Source organism: Buteo buteo, chromosome 10 (genome assembly GCF_964188355.1).
Source record: "Buteo buteo chromosome 10, bButBut1.hap1.1, whole genome shotgun sequence".
NCBI lineage: Eukaryota > Metazoa > Chordata > Aves > Accipitriformes > Accipitridae > Buteo > Buteo buteo.
In genome coordinates, this window is record NC_134180.1 from 8,796,709 (window position 1) to 8,815,530 (window position 18,822).

The 18,822-nt window shown below is 52.9% G+C and overlaps 1 protein-coding gene across 1 annotated transcript in view; it reads right to left on the reverse strand.

Moving 5' to 3' along the window:
* Window positions 1-15,936, reverse strand: part of LOC142035872 (14 kDa phosphohistidine phosphatase-like) — a 381,702-nt gene extending 365,766 nt beyond the window's left edge. Inside the window, exon 1 of the mRNA XM_075038489.1 lies at window positions 15,931-15,936. The gene's annotated coding sequence lies outside the window, so the exon portion shown is untranslated. The remainder of the gene's footprint in view (window positions 1-15,930) is intronic.
* Between the last annotated feature and the right edge of the window lie 2,886 nt (window positions 15,937-18,822).

Consider the following 18,822-nt stretch of genomic DNA (forward strand, 5'->3'; position numbering starts at 1 on the left):
TATGACTGTGCTCTGCTCCTCCACTGGGCGTCTCCCTCAGTGGAGCTGTCGGTTTGGTGGAGGTACAGGAGGAAAGAAGATCTTCAGGTACCTATCGCCTCGGGGAGGAGGTGCATGCTGGGTCCAGGGGCTGAAGGGAAAAGATGGGAACAGGGGAAAGCTTGTCCTCGGCACAACCATCTCATGCTCCCCAAAGACCACCTTGATTTAGCCAGAGAGCAAAACAGAGTATCAAAAGACCAAGTGGTGCTGCCAGCACCTGACCCATCTCCCACACCACCCAGGACAGGCAGAAGAGCCCTGGGGAGGTGCCAGTCTCTCCCCATCAACTGAGGGGTGGTGGTCCTCCATCGGCAGGTGCAGACCCCACCTGTGGCTGAGGTAAATTGTCCCATGCCTCCCAGAACAGAGGCAGGAGCTGCAATCCAGACCTCCCAGACCCTCCGTGAACTGGCCCATCTTCCTTTCCATCTTCACCCTACACAGCTACTGCACTGCTATTTCTTGGAAGGACCAGGACCTCTCCTCTGGATGTCAGCCAGCGCAGCTCTGCTGACCTTGGAGGAACTCTGCCAGCTTACCCTGGCTGAGGACATAACCATCTATTATTTAGATAAGGAAATACACCTGCAGGTATAAATGGAAGTAAATCCACCCTACTTTTTTTATGGAGGCAAATATATCTCAGCAGATCCTTACTGGATACTGGCCAGAGACGGTAGCATCAAGGAAGGAGAGTCTTGATCCTGCAGCTCTCTTGTTCTCCCTCACAAAAACAGGGAGGCAGAGGGCGAAAAGCAAGGAGGGACAAGAAACTCTTACCCATGGCAGCAGCACAGGCTCAGGACTGCATGGACATCAGCCGAGGACTGTGCCTCTGGCCTGGGCTGCCATTCCTCTGTCCCACCCCGTGGACTCAGCGGCTCTGCTGGGGGATTTTGGCAAGCGGCACAGCCCTGATCCTGGCTGTGCCAACACCTCGGGGTGTGCAAGAACCAACCTGCAAGGCTCCCTCTTGCCTCTGACTATCCTCCATCGCTCGATGGAGTATCGCACCCCAGACGAGCACGCACCGCCCCCTTCACACAGCCCACATTCAACACAACCCAACGGCATGCAGCTCCACTCCCAGCCCGCACGCAACCCTTGCTTGTACCTGGCACAACCTGCCAAATCTCAACCAAACAGCACTTTTTTGCTGCACAGGGATGGCTGTGAACCATTCGTCATCCCTCAGGCTGGCAAGGAAACCACACGCACAAAGGAAGAGCTTCCCTGACTCAAATGATTCTCATTTTTTGAAGGGCAAATTTCCTTAGTCTGCCCACTCAGTCTTGACAAGGACAGCAGGAGACCCACCACATGAATACTAATGGCACCGGCAGCAGGGACACATGGGGACAGGACCGCCAGGGCTGGGCACCGCTGGCAGAGCAGTGGGGAGACAAGGAGCGAGAGGTGGCCGAGATGCCACAGCGGGGGGGTGCCGGGACACCAGGACCCCCAGAGCAACACACATGGGATGCCCAGACCCAGAGGGCAAGGGATGAAGGCAGACCTCCACAAGCAGCTGGGCGGTCATCAAGATGCATTAGGTGTGCTGGATCAGGCCACCGTGGGAGCATCATCAGAGCAGAGGGTGCAAAAGGCTTACGCTCTCCCCAACACCGTCTTTGGCCTTGACCCCTTCTATCCCCCCAAGCCACTGCGATATCCTTTGTGCTGAATTCTTATTCAACTTCAAACTGACAAACTGTTTTTAATCTTTTCCTTCCATCCAGCTTGGAGATTGGGAAGCAAAAATCAATACGGGCTGGCAGGTGATCAAGTTGCTTGACAGTGGAGCTGGGGAGAGAAACAGAGAGAGAAGGAGCGGGGGGGGGGGGGCGAGGACAGGCAGGAGGACGGGAGCAACCAAGCAGCCTGTATTACAGGCCCTGGCTGGGAGGGTCCTGCTTGTCCCCATCACCAGCAGAGCTCCTTGATAAAATAGCTGGCCTGAGGGTGTTGGGCACCCACATGCAGCTGGTGGGGTGGAAGGAGAGGGCATCGCAATCACGCCTTGCTCCCACTCCTCTGTGGTCCCCAGCCCTGGCTGCCCAGCGCCACATGCACCGGTGGGGCTCGGTGCAGTACTTGGCCACCGCAGCTGGTTCACGGCCAAAATTCCCACCAGGGACCCTCTGTACTGCCTCCCCCCATCTGATCCACCGCTGCCCGGTGGCAGTGGCAGCTCAGGGAGCCTCTTGGCACCTTTAAATGTGGAGCTTGAAGCCCTGCTCCAAGATGCCTCGGGCATCAGGAGAGCAGCACGTGTTTCCCAAGCCTACTTTTAGAAGGGGGTTGTTCAGGCTAGGAGGGGGGCAATCTCAACAAAAAGCAAGTTTTGGAAAAAAATTCAGCCACTGCTGCTCCTGTAGCCTCTGCTCCTGTACCACCCTCCTCCATCCAGTCCTCAGGGGACAATCCAGAGCCGAGAAGGGTGAGGAGGGCCAGAGCTCCTGAGCAAGGAGCTACCCAAAGGATGCAGCACCCAAAGGAAGAGGCAGCACCCCCAGAGGCACCCAGCAGAACCCCAAGGAGGCAGGCAGCAGCACCAGCACTAGGTCAAAGACAAAACCCCACAGAGCCGCCCAGAAGGGGCAAAGGGTCTCTAGCCCCAGAGGATGAGTAGGGCCAAGCTGGCCTACTCCATCCACATGCTCCACCTCGACTGCCTCCCGGCATTTCCGTAAGCCATGGGCTCACTCCCAGAGCCGCCAGAGCCCCCGAGAGCGGAGCTGACATTTGAAAATGATCAGTTTAGGAACTTCCCCCTGCCGCTTTCCTTCACATCCCCCTTTCTATTGTTACTGTTCCTCCGAGCTTTCATCGTCTAACTCGGTAAATCTCCGGGAAATACGGCTGTGTTTCTGTTGTCACTTCTGATCAGAGGGATGCCAGCGGGGTGGGGGAAGTGGGGGGGAAGAGGAGGGGGAAGGGAGAGGAAAAAAAAAATTGCCTGGGGCCCCACACAGAGCCAGCATGCAAATGAGTGCCAGCTCCGTAAAAATAGCCCCAGCAGTCACATTTTATTACAACCGAATTATTGGACCTGGGTTACTGGGAACTGGCACTGGGGAAGGCGAGAGAGGGAAGGGAAGAGAGGGAGGAAGGGTCAGGCATCATTTATTCTAAATATCTGAACTTTGAGAGTGCCAAGGGGTATGTCCCTGTTCCCATACACACGTGTGCCTGGAACTACCAGGGTGCTGGATGTGCCGCAACGTCCCTCAGCTCCGGCACGCTCTCCCACCCTCCACAGCACCAGCAAAACGCATCCAGGGGCTTTCAGCCCTGCTGGATTTTCCACTCTCCCCTCCAGACTGGTGCCAGTTTGCAGCAGGGACACTCACTGCAGATGTTGGCACCATCCTTGGAGGTGCCCGTGCTGGGGAGCCCTGCCCACCTCCCACTGTGGGCTGGGAAACAAGCGGGGTGCGAGGCACTGACTTTGCCCCCCAATTTCTGCAGCACGTCTCAGTCACTGCCAGTGTTCACGGGGAGGCTGAGGGCACTGCACAAGACAGAGGGGGGTAGAGGCGGTGGCTATGTGAGTTTGGAGGTGGCTTTTGCCCTGGTGATGAGGGGATGGCCAGGAGACATTGCAGACCCAGGCTCAGGGAGGTGCTGGAGCAGGTGCTGCTCCCACTCACGCCCCAAGGGCAATAGCAGTGGGAGACTCCTATTACTGCCCTCCCTGGGGGTCTGGTCACCTCTTGCAAGCCCCCCTGCCCTGCAAGCACCTGCTTAGTCAGCATTTCCCAAGCAGGGACACAGCACACAGGGACTCGCTCAATCACCATCACGGCCACCCTCCCCAACACTGAATGGCAGCAGTGAGAGGTGACGATCCAGGCCCAGATTTCTCTCCAAGAGAACTCACAGGAGGACTGAGCAGAAAAAAAGATGGTGGGGACAAGCTATGGACTTTGAGAAGAACCCTCTACACCTGCATGCACTCAGAGTCCCAGATGCTTTCAAACCAGAGCAACCCGAAACACTTGTCATTGTTTTTCTGCCGCCCTGTCAGACCTGCCCAACAGTGGTATTTTTTGTTGCATTTCTTGCAAGAACAGTCCAGACCTCCCAGAGCCGAGGCCAGGCTGGGAGAGGCGATGCCCTCCTCAGGACAGACAAATTCTTGCAGCATTTTCTTGAGCCAGGCAGCTGCTCAGACTGGCAGACCGGCACAGCGAAGCTTGGCAGGGACACAGCACTTGTTAAATGCATTGCCTCCAAGTGCTCCAGAGAAAACTGGGTCAAGATTTTCTAAAGACAGGAGCTCGATGCTCATCTCCCTATCACAGCAAGCAGCATCCCAGCAGAGCAGGACGTGAGTAGGGACAGCGGGACCCTGCCCTCAGAACGGCCAAACACAACGGAGCGGTCAGAGAGGGGATGTGATGTCCCCCTCTCCGCAGCCAGAGGTGCTCCAAGGATGGCTGGTGCTTCCAGGAGAGCAATTCCTACCAACATGCACACCTCTGAAAAAGCAGGCTGAGTCACTATTCTAGCATCACCTGGACGATTTTCTCTGTTCCTTGCTCCATCCCAAGCACCTTATGGGACCCAGCAAAGTCCTGCATCACTGCACATCATGCCGAGCAGAAGGACAATAGTGTAAACATGTGCTGAGGTGCTTACCATGACAAGCCACAGAGAGATATCCTCAGAGATCTAGTTTAGATGTGCTGAATCACTGGCCCCCAAAAAAGGCATCTCACACAGCCCCGCTCAGCCCCTAACTCGCCCCCTGCCCCATGGCTGCAGGGCAATTTGGGCAGCTCCTGCCTTCACAGCTCCCCTGAGCACTCCCTTTTGTGTGCAAGTGGAAGCAGCATGGGTTTGATACAGCCTGTCAGACAGTGACTCCTTACACCCCCCAGCACGGACCACGAGCTGTTCTTTGCATCATCGCCCAGCCGCTCTCATGGCAGGATCTGACCCCCTTGCCCTGGGTGGGCTGCAGGAGAGGGAGGGATGAACACGCTCCCTCCTGAGCAGCTCTGCAGTCCAGCACACCCCATAACCCCTTTTGACATCTTGGTTTTTTAAATTTAAAAACAAACAAACCAACCCCACCACATTAAGAAACTCAGAGCCTGTGCTTGGGGCTCATCTCTGCCCTCCCACTCTGGGTGGTGCCACCTTCCCCATCCCTTCAGGATCGGAGCAGTGGCATGTGATGGCCCAGGGCAGGGCTGTGGGGTATAGAAAAAGGATCTGCCATCCCGGGAACACTTCTGCAGTTCCTCTGTCTTCTTTCTCATTTTTCTCCCCTCCCAGCCCCCAACCCCCCAGTTTTGCAGATGTCCCAAGACAACTTTAGATTTTCACAAGAAAGAAATTGCTGCCAGCAAATCCCTGTCCGGGATGCCAAGATCATCATTCCTGAGTGCATTCATTCAGGGGGGTGGGGTGGGGGTGGAAACTCGATTTCAGAAAAGTTCCTTTCCTACAAAGCTCAAAGAGCTTCAGAGGAGTTAAAGGGAGGAGAGCAGAACTCCACCCTAGGCCTTACTGTTGAAAAGCTGGTTTTGGAGCTAATTTGGGAAAGGCCTGACTCACTCTTCTGAAATGCCCAGGACTCATCTTCCTGCTGATGCTGCAGGAGCAGAAGAGATGCCAGCCAGCTCCTGTTATCACCTCTGTGGGACTGGCTTGCGATTAAAGGCATCTGAGTTGCAAAGCACAGAGGGAACAACATATGGACAGGAGCAAGGGACTGCTTTTCCAGCCTCTCTTTTTTAGTCCGTAACTGCATTTGCAAGAGGATCCCAGAGCCGCAGTGCAGTTCTTATTCAGTGCTATTAAACTTCATTAACTGATATATTGTTTCATGTTGACTCAACAACTCTTAAACCCTCTTCCGAGGGACTTCCTCAAACACGCTGTAAATTGCCAGTAACTGCCTTCCACCGGGAGCAAACTGCTCCGGCTCCAGCATGGCCCCACTCCCCCACCCCAGGATGGGGCAGCACCGCAGGCAATGATGCTCCCCACACTCAGGAGCCCGACAGCTCCTGTATTTATCCTCCTGCAAACCAGGGAAGGCGACCAGAGGGGCAGAGACTGCAAAAAAACCACTCTCCTGACTTTGCTCCAAATGCGGAGGAAACCTCCTCAGCAAGTTCTAGATCCTCAGCAGAGGAAAAACTCAAAAAAATTCCTCTCCCAGTGATCAAAGCACTTCTTTGCCACAGAATTGACAGCTCTGCTTCCAGCTCAATGCTTTCAAGGTTCACATTGTCTTATGTAAACTATAATCCAAAATGATCTCAAACCCAAAAAAAGCCCTCAAAATTCAAGCTTTTGGACCTAAAGCCAAATGGGTCATTTGGACAGCGTATGATTCTGATTTTTAGTGTTTCTTCCACCACCCCCCACCCCAAATTCAAATACGAGTGAGACCGACCTCCTTTCAGAGAGCTCTTTGACTTTGATGCCGTGGCATACACAGATGGAATATATTTCTGCATATTCCAAGACACTCTGGGATAGCTTCGCTCATGTAATTATTCAGATAAGCTAACCTGAAAGCGAGAGCGTGCGCTGCTCATTTGCCAAATTTGAGCGGCTTTGCTTTCAAAGCATCGGTAGGCGCTTCCCCCATCACAGGTGACAGCTGCCAGGCTGCGGTCCCCGAGCTGTCCCCCGTGGGCAGTGGGAGGCTTGAGGGAGGCGAGGAAGGTGCGCGTGGGGGGGCTCATAACCCAGGGCTTGCCCCCCCAGCCTCAGCCCTTTCAATCTGGGGAGGAACAGCGCATGTATGGAGGGATGCTGGGGCTGAGATACAGCATTGGCGAGAGGGCTGGATGCCTTCACGGAGAAGCTTGTGTAGTGGGAAGTCAGAGCTATGGGTTTGACACGGGTGGGTGAGGCAGATGAGAGGACAATCACTGCTATGGGGTCTCCTCCACGACTGCAAACCGGACGGCAGTGACCACCCATGGGCCGCCTTGCACCTCCACTGCAAACCAGAGCGCTCATTCCCCTCCCCGTCCTTTAAAACCAAGTGCACTTCAGGAGCAATTTCTAAACGAGTCCCATGTCATGAGAGGATGGCTTTACTTTTAACAGCAAGGCAGGACTGGAGCAGCATCAGGCAGGATAATAGCAGGGCTGCATGAGTGGCAGGTGGGCCACCACGCCATCCATTTACCACTTGCCTCAGCCAAGCACCGGCTGTAATTATCTCAGGCCACCGTATCATCATAAAGCGCCTTTCTGCTGAAATTATAACGTGTCGCCTTTAATTACGCTAATTGTTAATAGGGATTCTAATTTTGGGTTCATTTTTCACTGTTAAAAAAATCATAGGCGAGGCAGCCCAGGCTTTTCTGCCGTCCCTGGGATTTCTCCCGCCAGCGCTAATTGAAACGTCCCCCCGATCCGCGCCGCTCCGTGCTGACAGTGGTTTTGCCCCTTGTCATAAAATCAATGGTCTTCCCCCTGCCCACCACGTGCCGGCTTCTCTCCGGCTGCCAGGGCTCCTTTTCCCACTCGCCGGCTCCCTCGGATCATCAGGGTTAAATGATCTTTTCATACCGCCCGGCCGGACTGTCAGGAGGCATTGAGTGACTTTTGAAAATGAACCATGTTAAGTGGACTTGATGGGGGTTACAACCGCCATTATTGCTATCACCACTGTGATAAAATGGAGCCGTAATGACGGGGGAAGGTACTTATCACTGTCTTTTGTAGATCACTTAAGATGGTTTGGGTCTGAAACTTCTTGCCGGAGATAAATGGAATGTACCGAAGACAAATGGCACCAGGACAGAGCCTCCTGCCGCATGCGGGACACGAGACAGGAGCAACCTGTCTGCAGCGGCCACATAAAACGATTAAACACCCAAAAACCACATTGCCTTTTCCTGCAGGAGCCATCAGAGAAGGTGCCTGAAGCCACCTGGGTGCAAGATTTGCCCAGGTGGCTGCTGGCAGCTGGGCGCAGAGATCCAGGATGGGAAAGAAATGGGCAATCAGCTCTTTGCCTTGCAGCCTGCCTGCAGGAATCAACAGCAATGCTAGCTGAGAGCTGACCTGGCATACCAGGAGATCCTTCCTGGCTCTCTGCTTCCCTGGTACCTGACCAAGCTGTCGTGGGATGCCAAGAAGCCCCTTCCCTTCTCTCCACCAGCTTCCTCCCCATCCACCCTGCCCCGGGCTGGACCAGGAGCAGTATGACACCCAGGCTCAGCATCCAGGCCCTGCAGCACCCTCTGTCCTTTCTCTTACCCCCATCCCCAAAACGGGGGTGATCTCTGCTTTGGCAGGAGGAACACAGCAAAGCGCATGCCAGTCTGCTTCAGCACTTGGCTGGATATACAGCACAGGAGTCCCAGAAAAGATATTTGTGCAACGCAAAGTGAGAGGTGAGCTCACGTTAAAGGATTTCTCACGTGGCATTACTACAGAGAGATGCAACAGGAGGAAACCCTTTGTGCGTTTATTGCTGTTTGTCCTATTGCACAGGCCGAGGTACAGGCTCCTGCCTACAGCAGGGGCAGGGGAAAGGCAGGAGCTGACAATGCCGCAGGATACCAGAGAGCTCAAAGGGGGGGGTCTCAAAGCACCAGCAAAAGCAGTGCAAAGCAGTCCCTAGCAGCCCAGGCGGGGCAGTGCCAGCAAGGAGGACTCACACCCCACTCACAACCAGAGAAACCCAAATGATACCAAACTCTCTTCAATATTTGAGCAGGGCAGCCAACAGTTTAGAACAGGCAAGGAAAATAGCACGTGCTTGGAAAACACTGGGTGAATAACAAGCAGCACCACCACATACTGGAGCAACAGGGACCTGGGCAGCATCCCCAAAACACCCCCATCCCAAACCAAGCAGCACCCCACAGCAAACCCCCTGGTCCCCACAACACCCCACTCACAGTCTGCGACCCACAAGCAGAAGAGTCATCCCGGTGGGGCCCAATGGGTCTGCTCCTCCAGGTCTCCAACGCTGACCGAGAAGGGTCCCAGGACACTGGGCACCCTCAGGACACCCCTCAGTGCCCCAGGAAGAGAAGGCAGAGAAAAACAGGGAACCAACGAGGGCTCCCTATATCACCTTCTCATCTCCTTCCTTCCAGCCACACCAAGCTGAGTCGTATTGTATCACTTCATTATCACTTAATTGAGATACAGGTGATTCCCTTCCATCCCTGCCTGCCTGGCAGCCCAGGTTGCTTTCTCCCTGCCCTGAAAGCATGGCAGAAGACACCACGAAGGCCAGGCCAAAAAGCACCACCCAAAAAGCACCATCTCCAGTGAGAGATGCTCCTGCAAAGGAAAGGAGAGGGTGGTGGGAGAGGCAGGGATGCGGAGCGAGACGGCAGCTCCTACACGAGCGGGCAGAGCAGATCTCCCCCCCAGGTCACCCTGCTCCCCACTTCTGTCAGTATTTTGTGAACGCAGAAGTTTCCTCTGCAAAAAGGCAAGCCGTAAAAAGGAGCCCCTCTGCGAAGCAGCTGAGCCCCCAAGAGGAGCCATCAGGCAGGGAGAGGAGAGAGAAAGGCTGAGGAAGGATAAATAAAAGGAAGAATCTGTCTGGGAAAGTTGGGAAGGGGAAAGAGCAGAAGGAAAAGATGTTTTCCGGGAGTTGCAAGAACGCCGTCGACTCGAGTCTCGTCACGCCGATGTGTCAGCTCCGGTTGGGCGCGAGGCTGAGACGCCGGTCCCGGGGTGCCTGGTTTCTCCAGCCCCCCGCTGACCCCCCTTTCCTTGTCATGGCAATGGTAGCGCCGCTGGCAATATTGACAGCCAGAAGGATTGCTCATTTCCCACAGCCCCACAAGGTAAATTAAAAAAAGGAAAAGTCAAAGCTATCTCTGGCTGCTTGCACTTGGGGAGTCCCAACTCAATACATCTTGGTTACTCAGAAAAGATGCTTATTAATAAGCTAGAAAGGCAAAGTTAGTTCTGCAAGCTGTGGGGTCGCCAGTTAGGGGATTGCTTGCTTTGCAAAGACTTTATGGGGTCGGGTGCCTGGACAAAAACAGAGGGTCCGGCTAAGGCTGCTTCTGCAAACTCTTGCCTATGTGGGTATTTTGTCTTACCACGTGTAAAACTGTCGAGATAAACAGTATCTGCTTCATTCGGCTCCGCGATACCAATTGCATGAGCACTGCCTTCCAAGCTAGCACAAATACGGCAAAAATTTAGCTGTAGCTGCAAACCAGGCACAAGAAAAGCTGCAGTCAGAAACCATGGAAAGTCTGTGAAATTTTATCCACCGCAAAACTCTGTTTCCAGATTGACTTCAAGGCAGCAAAGCCTGCACAAGTCATACTGGTGGCCATGTGTCTTTTCTTCAAGCAAGGATTTCCTGCTGTTTTCTAACCTCAAGGCAAAAGAGAAAACATCCGTCCTTTCATCAGCTTTATTTCCATTCCAGATGAAGAACTGATTGTCCTCTCTTTTTTTTTTTTTTTTTTTTTTTTTTTTTTTGGTGTCTCAGTGTCACAAGACGGTCTCCAAAGCACTGCCTTCCACCAGCATTGGTGGGAAGCAGCTCACCCAGGGACAGCCAGATACCACCTTGCCAGGGCTCTGCAGGAAAAGCCTGGCTGGAAACTGGCTGCAAATACTGGATTGTTCAGTGTGAGGGCTGTGGAATGGGAGCTGCCCAGCATGCCAGCCCTGGCGAGTTCTGCTTTGAGGCATGGACCAAATTCGTGGTTTGGCAAACAAAAAAAAGCTGGAAAGACAGAAGAGGGCTTTTGCCTTTGAGCACACATTTAGGTGTCCCACACCGGTTGTCAAATTATCTTGGTGTGATGAGCCTGGTGAAAAGTTTTGCTACAAGGATCGTTGTTTGCATTAAAACTCACAACAAAGTGGGATTTCCCAAATATTGACGTGCGTTCCCCATTCCATGAAACCCCAACTAGGAAAGGTCCCCGAGCTCCCAGCCCCAGTCATCCAAACACAGGCCATTTAGCTGTAGAAATACTCTGCTTTTCCCTTTCTTTCACTCTCTGCAACAACACAGAGGAGGAAAAAAGCCCTCAGAAAGCCAAACTGGATTTCAAGTTTTGCCTCCCACTAATGAACTGGTTGGAGGTGGGTAGAAAACAGGGCCACTACAGCCACCATGAGCCGCAAGCAGGTCCCTGGAGAGCTGGCTAGGACCTGCACAGCCCCTTTGCAGACCAGGTTGGGCAGGTATCACCGGGCAGAAGTTGAACCATAAGCATGCAGCCCAATGCACTGACCCTTCTGTGCCTTCAGAGACCCTTTTTATGATAGAAATGGTTGTCCTAAAAGGTTTGAGTCCCACGCTAGTGAGCAGCAGCCCCCAAAGACCTGGAAGAGCTGGTGGGTGTCATCCCATGGGGGCTGGACCACCATGTTATGGTCTCACTGGGCCTCTGCTGGCTGGCCTTTCACTAAACCCATATCCTTTGTGCGGCACGGAGTATCCAGCAGCAACAGCATCTCCGTCGCTCCGGGACCACCAACTTCTGCAAAGACCTCCTTCTGCAAAGAACTTTCACAGCTCTCACAGAAACATGTCCCTGGCCCACCAGACATCTTCCTCCCAGCATTTTGCTCATTTTTCCCTCTGCCGCCCAAAAGTCTGCTGCAGAGCAAAACGCATTCAAACCGCTGAGACTGTGATTTTCATGACACCACTGCCTGGCTCATTTCTCTGCTGTCCTCTCAGTTTTGTGAAGGTTAAAGGCATCCTTCCTCAGTGACTGTCAGACTGTTATCTGGGCTGGAACCAGCTACCCAAGCTCCACGAGGAATATTTTATGCAGATTCTCCTCTGCACCTTGGATGGCTCATCAGTAACCAACCTGCTGCTGGTGTCATACGGCTTTATTTCCTCTGAGCCCACCTTTTGCATCCTCACTGCTTCCCTCTGTCCCAGCCTTGCCCCTTTTACAGGTGCAAAAAAGTGGATTTCCACATGCATAAAATGTAAGGGCTTTTCCTTGGGCTGATGCAAGGCAGGGAGCAAAGGTTGCTCTGTGCTGCTCTCGAGGGGGTTTTGGGGAGGGACTGGGGAGAGCTGGAATGGAGATAGGTTGGGCTTTTTTTTCTCTGGAAGACAGGAAGATCAGGACACCTCCATTACTCTGCATCAGATTTTTAATCCCAGCCATCTCCTCCTGAAAACCATGCAAGGACAGAGAAATCCCCAGCTTGCTCTGCCTTCCCTTAAGAGCTTCCAGGCAGGAATGAAGAGAGCAGACAGGCAGCACTGGGCACCCAAGCTGGTCTCCCTCCTCCTTCACCTGGCAGAGGGGTGCATGAAGAAGAGGAGGAGAGTCCGGCTTGCTCAGACAGCTGCAAATCTGAGGCTGATTTTCACGCCCGTGCCCCTGGCAAGCTGAATGACAGCCTATTGCCATTCCAGCTGGCTGCATGCTTTTTGGGTAGAGAATTGCCCAGGGAGGGAGCTTGTCCCCAGCACAGCAGCCTGAGCACCAGTCCAACTGGTTGAGCCCAGGCTGGAGGAGGTGGAGGGCACGCAGGCACCCACCAGCATCCCCACGAGCCCACCCGGCCTCTCTGAGTACCAGGGCAGAGCGTAGCACTCAAGCAGCTTTCCACTAAACGCTGATTGTAAATGTCATGATTTCAGAGGGGGAAAGAAAACAGCTGGATTTGTCAGACAGCAGCACTGGCAGCTAAAAAAATACCATCTTTTAATGTGTGAGCTGAGTAGAGAGAGCGCGAGAATAAACAGGAGACCCTGTGGTAACATTTTTACAAGTCCCCTGGCTGACTGTTAGAGCCCTTTAACTAGAACATGACTGAGCGTCCCCGTTTCGGGATCTCAGCAGCACGCCCAGCTCCTCCAGGGATCACCAGGCTTCAACAACAGATGGATGCAGGCAATGAAGCTCACGTCTGGATGGAAAGTCAGGAGGACTTGCTTTTGGACCCATCCCCATGTCTAGTTTTAAACTGCACTGGCATGAGAGGCTGTGCTCCTTTGGCCATGCTTCCCCACGACCATAAATCCAATTTTACGGCACCCAGTCCAAGCCTGAAAACAATGCAAAGCACTAAACAGATATAAACTCTTTCTGCTGCTTCACAAGATCTCCAAAGGGGCCAGGAAGACTTTCTGCTGAATCAGGTATTGTTTTGTGCTCCCGCTGCTGGCGGGGAGCCAGATGCACACCATATTGTACGAGCCGGGTAATTTGGCAAAAACGCGATCATGTGCTCACCCCTGATTCAGACCCAATTCCTCCCATGGGGTGACCGGGTAATGTGCAGATCTGGTATTAATTAACGGGAAACCACAGCCCTAGGCAGCGATCTGTCAACCTCTTTTGGATGCAGCTTGTGCCTGCTAATGGCTTCCCCACCCTGGGTTCCCCCCTGGCCCGCTCCCCTCTCTGCCGGCAGGTATCACCCCAGGTCTCGGTAACCCCCAACTCTCCTGAATCTGACCGAAGACCCAGCTAACCGAGCACCTTGTCTCTAAGACACATTAAATCTGTGCTCCTGCTCCCAGGCACGTCTCCACCCCATGGTGCCGGGTAGGAAGGATTTGCTCTTCTGGCTGGGAGTGGATTCGGGAACAGCAGCAGCACGGAGCAGCGAGCTCTCGCCCAGTCCCCATCGTGGCGTGGCATCTACAGCTGAGCCAGAGCTCGCACTGCCCTGCTGACGGCTCTGACAGCAGAGCCCAGCCAGCACCGAATGCTTTGGGAAAAAAAATCTCCAGGGCTCCAGTGGAAAAGGCAGTGCTGGTACCCAGCGTGCCAGAGATTAAGCAATTTACTGAGTCAATTGTCTTTTTTCCAAGGACAAACATGTGTGATAGAAGATCTCCAGATCTGCTGGCACACTGTGAGCTCTGGGCCATCAGCCCTTTCACTGTCTCAATTCATCTGTCAGTAAACCACCATGCCCATTAAGGCTGCAGAAACGGGAAGGGATGTTCGTGGTCCACCCAGCAAGTATTAAATGCCGTGTTGCACAAACGATAGTTACGCAAGATTTCTCAGTAGAAATGCCGAAATTCCCGACCGTGGCTCACGCCGCCCTCCTAAACAAAGCAGGATGGACAATAAACAGCAGGGACATTATTTGATACCAAAAAGCCCTTGCAAGAGGTGATGTGACCAGGATAGGATCTCACTGCTTCATGAAATATCTGAGTGTGAAAACCCTGTGGTGCCAAAACAAAGAGTGAATTCCCTCCAACACATGGGGAAGACACGAGGTATCTGCTTGGTGGAGGTCAACCAGTGATGTTCAGCTTTGTCCCCAGACTTTCACAGCACGTCTAGACTTGTCTCAGCCTTGGACACCACCCAGGCAGCCAAGCTCACCTTGCCAGGTTTGCCCAGGTTGCATCCCGATTCTGGTGGCCCCAGGAATGTCACCACCACCTCCTCCGACCCTGTGCATTTCATAACAGCCGGTGGGTGAAGTTGAGAAGAAAAGTAACAGCCTTCCAGCCTGGCTGATGGCTCGTCAGGGCTCAGTGGAAAGGCTACAGGGGAAGGCGGGAGGGCGAGGGGGGCCTCCACTCCACTCAGGACAGTCCCCGGGCAGCACATTTTCCCAGGCTGTCCCTTTAACCTGTGGCACGAGCTGCCACAGGGTGATGCTGAAGATAAACCTTGGGGAAATTCAAAGACAGAATGGGCATTTTATAGAGGAAGAACGTCTATGGTTGCCATACACAAAGAAATACTTTGGGAAGGACACAAACCCTCTCTGGCATTACATTATCCCTTAAGAGCAGCCCAGGACAGATTTGGCAGAAGGAGGGGTAGAAGGATAAATTATCCAAGAGATGCTCATTCTGGGACAATTTGGTTTTGTTGTTCTTTTTTTTTTTAACAGCTTCCTCCAGGGCATATTCCTGGGACCTGCTGGAGACGAGACACAGCAGCGGGAGTAACTCAGACCTGAGCCTCACCACCAATGCCATCATTTCCCATAGCCGCCTTCGCAGACCCCTACGCAGCATCCCTGCCCGGTACCCATAATTAAAGCAAAGTGCAAACTGGAAGTCAGACCTCAGTCAGGCCCTGGGAATGGGGCCTTGCTTCCTCCATGGCTCAAAGCAAATGCTTGTGGTACTTTGTTACAGCAGGGGAGCAAGGCAAGAGAAACTCAGGACAACGTTTGCTTTTGCCTGTAACCTAAATGCCAGGCTCTGCCCTTTCCCCTGCCAAGTGCCTAGGAGAAAAAAAAGGGAGTGGATTTTTTTATTTTTTTTTTTGAGTGCATAGCAAAATGGCTAATTTAAAACAATTACACAACAGCTAATTAAAATCATCTCTGCGTCCTAGAAAGGCGACTGGCCAGGTACTCAGCATGAAGCGTTTGGCTTTACGGAGCAGCATCTTGTTAAAGCCCTTCATCCCGTGGCGGCGGCGGCTGGACCCATCCCGTGTGTGCCTGCGGAGAGCGGCTGATGGCCTTCCCAGAGTCAGCCGAGTGAGTCCTCCCTCTCCTCCCGCCCAGCTCGGCACCGCGACGTACCTGAGGCACCGGCTGTGCTTTATGAAGTCTAAAATTTTCAACTGGTTGTGTCTTTCCATGCAAACTCATTAGACACTATTTACACCCGCTGCAGCTGTGCAGAGAGAGGTTTTGAACTCTGGCATTCTACAGTAGGCTTTGTTTCTCATTTACATTTGCATATTAAAGTGTTTGCCTGAAATAGGCTATTGAAATTAATTCAGGATTAATTGGTGTCTTTATCTCATTAGGACAATCTAATTTAAGGATGATGAAATTGTTTAGCCTCCCGTTTGCATAATTAGATTGCTTTGAATTGCTGTCATTATTGTGCTCTTTAGCATCATCTGTAGGCCTCAAACAGACAAGAGTTTCAACCTCATAAAGACCAATCATGTGTTACAGCAGAGAGCTGTTAACCCCTTTTAACCCAAACTCCCTCCAACGCGCCGCCGCACAATGGAGCGGATGCTCTGCGGCACAGCAGGGACGCGGAGGTCTCCACACCCCGTGTAACAGGGTGTCCCCCTCCTTCCCTCTACATGCTCGGGGCGGCGAGGTGCAGCTCCAGGAGCCGCTGGCGGGCAGCCCCGTTTTGTCTGGCCTTCCTATGGGAAGGGCAGCGGCTCTCCGGGACAGTGGTGAAACCCTTCATGGTCAGATGGGGCCATGGGCCACTCCTCCCAGGATGCTGAGTAGAGCCACAAGGGCTCACGCTCCCTCTCATGTCACTGGAAAGGGCTGGTGGGAACATGCCCAAGGACTGCCTGATCCCACCCCTCCTGCACAGCCTTGGAAAAATCCCTTGGGCTGGTGGCTAATACATCTGGGGCAGCTGGGCTTCCCCTTCATTGGAGCCGGGGCTGCAAGGGATGCTCATGGCCACGGGCACCATGGTATTTTGTCCCCTACGAGGACTTACCAAGCTCCATCTCCTTCTCCAGTTGGAGGCTGTTTCTGAACCTCCAACTAAGGAGCATCCCCTAAAGATATCCTGGCCGACATGCAGCCCTCGGATCTGGTACCAACACGCTCCTTTTGTTTCAAATAGTTCTGTCCCCTCTGTGTTTATCTGGATGCTCAAAGGATGCTGGGCAATAGGAACATTCATGTAAGGAAGTACCACCACTGCCCACACGGGCTGGGGAAGAGCAGAGGAAAAGAGAAATAGTTGTAAGGCCAGACCTCCACACTGGATCATCTTTAAGCCTAGACTCACCCTGCGATGCAGGTGCTGACCTGATGCTGCAAAGGAGCTGATGGAGCCGTTCCAGCCTCGCGCAGGGCTCAGTCTTGCACCCGCAGCAGCAGGGACCACCAGCAGTAGAAGGAGACCATGTTGAGAAAGTCATCACAGGACAGCTGTACCCAGGGACTGTGAGCGGGGTGTGGATCCCCCAATGCTTAATGTGTGCCCCAAAACATCACCCAGTGAGCATGCACCAAGGGACACGAGGATGTGGGTTGAAACGGTAGTGTGTGCAGAAGACATTGGCCAAAAGCTGCAGCTGTCCTGAGGACCCCCACAGCCCACGAGGGACGTGTTCCCTGCAAGCAGCCCTTCACCTGCTTTTCAGTAGGACCTTCCCCAGCCCCAGCTCCCTGCCCACCCATGGGACTTGGGCACCTCAGAGCCATGGGGACGTGTGGGCTGGAGCCACCTGGAAACAGGCATCCCAAGTCAACACTGGCTCCTGGTGGAGGGTAGCGATTCAGCATCCTGAGCTAAGACCTTGTTTTCCCATGGGTCTCTCCATTAAAAACCAGGCTGTTCAGCCACGCAGATGATCCAAAACACGCATCTCAGAAGTATTTTTACATGATAAAGCATCATACAGCATTGTAACCAGCTTCCTTGCTAGCAAGGAGGACCATGGCCTTGTGCTTCCCTCCCCTGTACTAGCCCAAACTATCTTTCCAGATGGCTGCCAGAAGCCAATAGCCACCAAAGTGCCTGAATCCAGCCCTGGAGATGCTCCCCGGGCACCAAGAGCAGGAAGAGGGTCGAGATGGCAGCTCCGCGGTTGCTCCTGGGGATGCTCTCTGTCTGTCCTGGCCCAGCACAAGGCGAGAGACCTGCTTCTCATTAGCGGGTGGCTGACTCCGGAGGTGGGGGCTGCGCCAGGCAGGCTGCTTCGCCAGTCGCTTCACGTATCCTAACATCTGGTTGTGTCTCATCACAGTGCAAATTTATGACCCTGGAAACAACATGTTGATGATGCACTGGGAAGAGGAGCCGGAGCTGTAATCCCATGTCCAGAGCGGGGATGAGGGGAATCACCACCTGAGGACTTTGGGGGGGGGAAGAGGTGAGGAAGGGCAGACCTGCGCTTCTCCGCATGATGGGGGTGGCCCATGGGGTGGGGATGGAGCTCCTGATGATGTAGCACAGCAATGTTTTTCACTCTAAATCTCTCTCCTCTGGGAAAAAAAAATGCAAATTCAGCAATAGCCAAGTTTGCACAACTTCATCTCGATGAATTGCCAACTTCCAAACCAGCCAACAAACAGGAAACCTTCAAGAAAATAAATGAAAGATTTCATTTGAATGCTCTGAAAAGGGACATTTCCATTTGCAGTGACTGGCTAGTTACACTTTCTATTTTATGGTTAAAATTATACAGACTTTTAGAATTATTTGAAATGGAAATGATGGATTGCATTTCAGGTCTTCTAAGGGGAGTTTTGTTTGCCTAGGGTAAGTAAATGTTTCATTATTTTTTCCAAAGATCAAATGTATCAGTTGAACCAGAACAGAGCGGGACTTGGGAAGTCTTGTTTGCAGGTTCACACCAAAGATGTTTTAAGTTTTCAGTTTAGCCCAAACAAGTGTTTTCAGTTATGTTGCTTTGTTGGAGCTGCAGTGGAAGAGAAAGAAGGAAATCCAGCTCTTGCCATCAGTTAGTTAGGCAACTAAAGAAGAAAAAAAAAACCCTAAAAGTCAGTGCAAGAGCAAGGTCTTAATGTGGAAGAACTATGTAAAGCTTGCCTGAAACTTTCAGTTCTGCAGACCATTATTTAGACCCTGGGTACTGCTATCAGGCCCTTTGATATATTGGAGAGGACAATCCCTGTATGATGCCCCATACACATGCATATCAGCATAGGTGTACCTAGCACAAGGCAGAACAGGGAACAGAAGACATGGTCACCAAAAGCTAGGATGCTATTCAACAGAGGTGGGGTGAAGTTTCCTCCCTGGGCTGTCCAACAGCTCCACAGCATGATGGCCAGCTGGGAAGCAATGATCAGGAGAGGAGCAGCCAAGGGTCACCCTGGACCACTGGCAAAGGAGATTCAAACTGGTGCAGAAAAGGCCACCGCTCCTCAAACAAG